The sequence below is a fragment of the Telopea speciosissima genome, chromosome 1 (assembly GCF_018873765.1).
Source record: "Telopea speciosissima isolate NSW1024214 ecotype Mountain lineage chromosome 1, Tspe_v1, whole genome shotgun sequence".
Taxonomy (NCBI): domain Eukaryota; kingdom Viridiplantae; phylum Streptophyta; class Magnoliopsida; order Proteales; family Proteaceae; genus Telopea; species Telopea speciosissima.
Window position 1 is genome coordinate 40,664,095 of NC_057916.1, and position 6,424 is coordinate 40,670,518.

The window sequence follows — 6,424 nt, forward strand, 5'->3', positions numbered from 1 at the left end:
TACATGACCTTTTAGCAAAAAAAAAAATTAACCTTTAAGCTCTTTTTTTATTGAAAAAATGAAATTTGAGTTTCTTTACATTAATTAATAATTACATAAAATTAATTGTATGAGGCCCAAACTAAATATGTAGGTCCTTGTAACTACCACATTGTTGATCGGATGATTGGAAGATTTCTTGGATCCTAAAGTCATTGAAATTGTTCATGAAAGGGGTTTGATGAATAATGAGACCACTCGATCTTTAGTCACTCTGCCGGGAGTGCCGATGCCATCGCCATGCTGAAAGATGCACTGGGAAGTCTGTGCCATGTTCAAGGCCATGTCCACAACCCATCTGGGTAGCCCACAGCTTTGAGCACACTCGTTAAGCTTCTTCCATGAATCCCTCACTAAGCCCTCTATGTATTCTCTTGCTTCTCCCTCTGGAACATCCTTTTCCTTCATGTAGCATTGTATGGACTTGGGCACATCTCCCCTTTCCATCTCAGCCTTCAATTGCCAAAAATATAAACCAACTCTAGTAAATGATGGAAATTATAAGGTCCATTAATTCCTATACATAATTTTAGTAGAGGGATTAAGAGCTAATATTAATTATAGCTACATACCTAGGAAGTTCCGAGGTCATCAGTGAGTCGAGTATTGATAGATGCCCAATAAAATAGGTCACCGGAGCCACAGTTCAGGGCCTTTAGGCAATCAAGAGACTCATCAGCCGATAGGGTGTGTCCTTGCAACTGCAGAAAATAAGCATGGGCCATGGCTGCAAGACCACCCACTGATATCCATGCATTACCCAAGTATTCTTCCAACCTTGGTGTGTACCCCTTGTAAAACCATCTTGCTTCCATCATGTATGCTCTGCAAAGTCTTGCCCACTACAAAATAGGAAAAAACATATAAATGCAAATTCATGAAAGCTCTGTTTGTTTTTATGTAAAAAGATGGACAAATAAATGTTTCTTGCAAAATATGTTTTTTCATTGAAATATAAAAAAAAAAAGGTTCTACACCAATGTGGGCATGCATGAAATAAGGTATTAGTATCGGTCGTGGCTGATACCGATACGTGGCCAATTCTGGATTGTGTACCGGTATCAAATCAGTCTTGGCTTGGTATCCATTTCGATACTAATATCTCAATCCCTCACATAGGGGCCAATGGGAGCATGTGCAGGAGCATTGGCCAAGTGGATTTTTCACTTTGTAAGAGGATAGGGCAAACATTTAAGGGGCCGGGTTGGGGGTTGTGTCTGGGGATAGGCTGCAAGCAGCCTGGCAGTCTTTCTTTTAGGGTGAAAAATAGTACCTCTTTCTTCACATAGGGTAAGATATTCAACGCATGATCCATTGTGCATCATAAACAATTCCATTACCAAAGTTGAGCAGGGCTAAGTAGCATGACTTCATGTAGTTGGGAAGCTCCTCTACAGCTTTGATATCCCACCTGACAAATTAAAAATATCTCAAATATTTTTTTTGGAAGCCAAGATAAGATAAGCAATTAAAAGATGTACCTTGGAGTCTCTTTGGAACTTACCTATCAATTGCATTTGTGAAGAGTTCAAGTTCATCTAGTGATCCATATACATCATAAATGTCATCAATTACCATTAATATTGAGATTAATTTGGTGAGCCCAATCCTACATTTGGAGAATCCGGGCTCATAGATAATCCCAACTGCCCACATGAAATTCTCCACTAATCGGTCTCTTGCAAAGCAAAGCTCTTCTTCGAAAGCCAAGTCTCTCCACCACCAACCAGAGAAAATATGCAATACTTAGTATTGTTGTTTACATTGAATTGTAACAATTTGATGTGGACCAACTACGATAAAAGACATTAATTTTATAACACTAAAACGATAAGAACTTAGGCACATGAGAAAGGGGGTCACCCTGCAAGGCCAGTAGGTGACATTGATGGGAGTCTTGAATGTCCAGCAGGAATACCACCGAAATAGAGTACCAGGCCCACGCCCAATTATACAAAGGAGGTTGACAATTCTGGTATGGTTAAGAATAAATTTTGATTTTAAGGTAAAATTTGTTTTTTTTCAGACTATTTTCCACTTAGACAAACGGAGCCAAAGCAAACCCTTGTATTAAAGTTGTTATGCTTTAATTAATTAGAAAAATTACCTTGATAGCTCCTGTAAATCCCTTCGGTGAACTGATTGCACAATGTTGAAATCTAGCTTCGCTAGCTCAACCAATATTGATGAACTCTTCTTTGTATGCTCCTTCTCGTAAACATTTATGAAGTTCCTAGCTTCTAATTTCACCAGTCTCCAGTGCAATGGAACTTCCAATGATCGTCGTACTTGTTCTGTCAGATTATTCCCCTAGTGTTTCATTGATGACTAGAGACATGAGACACTGAATTCCATGGTTTCCTCTAGCACTGCTTCTCCAGTCATTCCAAGGTGTGAAGCTTCATATAAGCACAAGAGACCCTCGGCTTCATTACTTAAACAGTCCAAGAAGCTCCCATCGTTGTTCTTGAATTCATTAAACACATCTATATATATGCAAATTAGAACAACACAGGAGTTAAAACCAAGAATCAGATCAAGCGTTTGTCGTTACACTAAAACTAATTGATAGTAATGAGGGCGCAACTTTATTTCTTTATAAAAGTTCATGTAAATTACCTGAACTAACTTGATATCCATGTTCTCGAAAAAGTCAAAATTTTAAGGCAGCAGTGTAGAGATCATCATTGCCCTCCAAATAAACGGGATGATGAAGAAGGGACTCTTTGATCTCTTCCTCGAAGTGGTAAGCCACTCCCAACCGTTGAATTGTGTCAATGAGTTTCAATTGAACCAATGGATCTTTGGTAGACAGTATAAGCTGCTTTACTTCTTGCTTGAGCTCCTCTAAGCGGGCATGTGAGAGTTCATTTTGCAATCCAAACAAGAAGTGGGAGTTGGTAAGGCATTAAGACCAAGTGAAAGTGTAAAAGTAAATACAAAAATTGAGAATATTACAAGGGATCGAGACTAGCTAGCTAGCTACTAACCGTGTAAGGATTCTTCAAAGACTCAATGAATTGGTGATCCCAAATGGTAGGATGATAATGAGCTGATCGGCGTTCACTCTCTTGTGATGCCGACGACAACCGTGAGCACCGAGTGTCGGCGACCTTTACTTGACAAACATTGCTGCGTTTGCTGTTTTGCAGCCATGAGATATTGTTGGTGCGATGAGGTAGAGACAAAGATGCAGAGCAGCGTTTAACGAAGAAACTCATTGTCAAGAGAGGTTGCAAGGAAGACAAAACGGAATGTACCATTTTGATTATTGAACACCAATTTCCTCAATTTCCTAATTGAAATGTTCACAAGTTTTTGTGTAAGAATCTAAGAACATGGTGGGTCTTTATATATATGTATCAGTCATTTTCCCCATGAAAGTAACTTCTCTTCACAACCGACATTAAAGATATATAAAAGGATTATAGTTAGGATTTGCATATTGAAAAGAATCCTAATCCATTAGAGTTAGAACCAAAAGGATTATAGTTAGGATTTGCATATTCAAAAGAAGAAAAACGTTGTCCTTATGGAAGAATTCATGTTAATTTTCTTATTTTCCCTCCAAGGCATGAAACTGCACAATGTCCGTGTAGGAAACCTTCTTCCAAATTAAAAAATATTTTTAAATATACTAGCAATCTGTTTTTTGTCAGCAAATGAATATATTTTAAACAGATAAAAAAAAAAAAGAATTCAAAACTGACTTGATCTCTACCTTTTGCATTACCATCAGCAAAGAGATAAAGTCTAATAATATTTTAAAGAAACCATATAATCCTACCGTTTATAACTAGTTACCCTTGTATTCTTAAATCAATAATATTTTAGAATACTAAACATATTATTAAGAGGTAGGATTTGTTGTCCGATCGTGTGGTCCTTGCACCAGCGTAGGGGCATCCAACTGGAGAGGTGGGGCATTGATCATTATCGCATTCCCGTGTGTATGAGCGCAGGTAACACGACCAGGTAACATTCTTTTTCTCTATTATTAATGGGGAGGGTTTTCATGCATAGCTGCATAAGGTGGGGAGGGATTTATGATGCATCAAGTAGGGGGGCTTTGGTTATTTTAAACCCCCGATGGACACAACTATGCAAGTGTGAGCACGAAACTTTTGGCCATTATAAATTATTAAACAACAATGATTTGTTTTTTTGTTTTTATTTTTGTTTTTGTTTTTGTGTTTTTTTTTTTTTTTGAAGGAGATGAAGAATTATATATAAGAGAAGGAAAAAGACTAGGTATGTTAGCAGTATTCTAGCCTATGTGTCAGTCAAAGGGGGGGAGAAGAGAGAGATAGACACATAGGGTACTAATTTACAGTATACCGTTAGCATACCTGTCCCTCTCCTATAAGAGAATAAGCATATGCCTCCACTTGGGAATCTAAGTTCGGAATCGTTTCACCAAGTCAAGAAGACTAGGTGAGTGGGTTGGGTACTGAACCTTAATTTGAGAATGTTTATTGCATGGACTATGCGTTTATGCATTCCATGCATATTTTATTTGTTGCACATGATTCCATAATTGTATCATGTATGCTAGATTAGGAATGTTATGTATTTGAAGTAAATAGAATACTAGGTTATGTTTACATTTCGTTATGAATGTGTACTTGTGAGAATGCATAGGAATTATGACGTTGTAAATAGTGTGAGGCTATTGTGAACCACATGCAATCTCCATTAAAAAAATAAATGTTAAAAACATGTGAGAAAAAAATATAAATAAATCCATAAAGGCTAAAAGGTAACGGTACGTACATAAAAACAAGTTGGCAGAACGTTTATTCCATATTGACCATAGATTTAACGAGATTGAATTTCAGCCGTTGAACGCTTTTGGTCAGTTTACCCGAAACCGATTGTAAAGGTAATTAACGGAAAGTAGTGGTTTCCTCTGCATGTGCTTTAGGGCAAAGAGGAAGATCGCCGCAGTGGAGTGAATGAGAACGGATCAAACTTGTAGATGCAAACACCACATAGCCTTAACTTCGAGAGATGTGGTTCCACCACCGTCGTTTAGTTGCAGACCGGAAAGTCATCACCTCAAACTCCATTAGTGCCGGAGATGGAGCCTCCCGATGACTACTGCTGCTATTCCGCCTTTTCCTTCAAAGAAGAGGTCATACCCCCTTGCGATCCCCACTGCAACCTCTACTGAGATACCACGCTGGTTACTCTAAAATCCAACCCTGCTATTAAAGTTCAATTTAATCGACTTTTCTACTTTCCGTCAGAGTGGATGACTGCTGCTATACCGTCTTCTCCTGAATAGAAGAGGCTGGCCACACCCCTCTGCGATCTCCGCTGCAACCCTTATTGATATCCGACTGGTTAGTGTAAAATCCAACCCTCGATATTAAAATGATTTAATTCTCAACCATCCAAATCCAATTTAAAAGGTTTAGACATTAATTTTAACATCTTAGGATCAGATGAAATCTTCTAAAACGAGATTGAATGATGCAAGCGCTAAAAAACCCACTAGCCAAAAGATCACCCTATTTAAGACTATAAACTACAATTCCTCAGAACCTCCAACGTAAAAAACCAAGATCGAATGATGTCATCATTTTTTTTTTTTTTTAATTGTCAACCATCTGGGTTTAAAACAAACAGAACAAGGAATCCCTGCACCTGTAATTCACATCTCTCTGAGATGACAAAGAGGACATATGATGCTCGTTATTTCCTTTGGTAAATTCATATTGTGTAAACAGATGAAATCTCTCACTGCTGAAGATGATGACGGTGGCCAAAGCTTTAGAAAGCTGAATGCCTTCAACCGAAAACATCCATATCTCTAAATCAAGTGAACCACTTGGTAAAAAAAAATGAAGTTGGACCTTTAGGGTTCTACCTTCCGTCAGCAACACAGAGAAGTGGTTGAAGAGGCAGTTGCAGAGGGGGTTGAGGTGTTGGCACGGAGGCATCGGAGCGGAGGGTAGCAACAGAGTCACCGTGAGGGCAAGTGTGAAGCTGTCACTGTAGTAGCCGGGAACCGGCAACTTGATAGAAAGTCAATAGACGGTTCAGATAAATACAATGAAAGATCTATGGTTATAATAGACGAACGTGAAAATAAGTTGAGAATACGTACTCTCCGCCACCACTCACCCATAAATAAAAGGTTATTTTGAGATGTGATCCATATATTCATGGATAGATATAGGTGCAGCTCCTCTCCAATCACTTGAAAACACTTAGTGAATGGATGTCCTCCCTTTTTTGTTTGGTGTTTTCCTGTTTGGGAAGGGATGTCTTATCTTTTTTAATAATTTTGTATTCATTTGGGTATGTCTGGATATTAAATAGTTGTTTTTTTTTTTTATTTTAATGTATTTATTACTGAACCTTTAGTAAAACAAAAAAA

General features: G+C 38.1%; 1 pseudogene; it reads right to left on the bottom strand.

The window, feature by feature from the left end:
* Positions 1-204: 204 nt before the first annotated feature.
* On the bottom strand, positions 205-3,260 carry LOC122649518 (annotated as a pseudogene).
* Between the last annotated feature and the right edge of the window lie 3,164 nt (positions 3,261-6,424).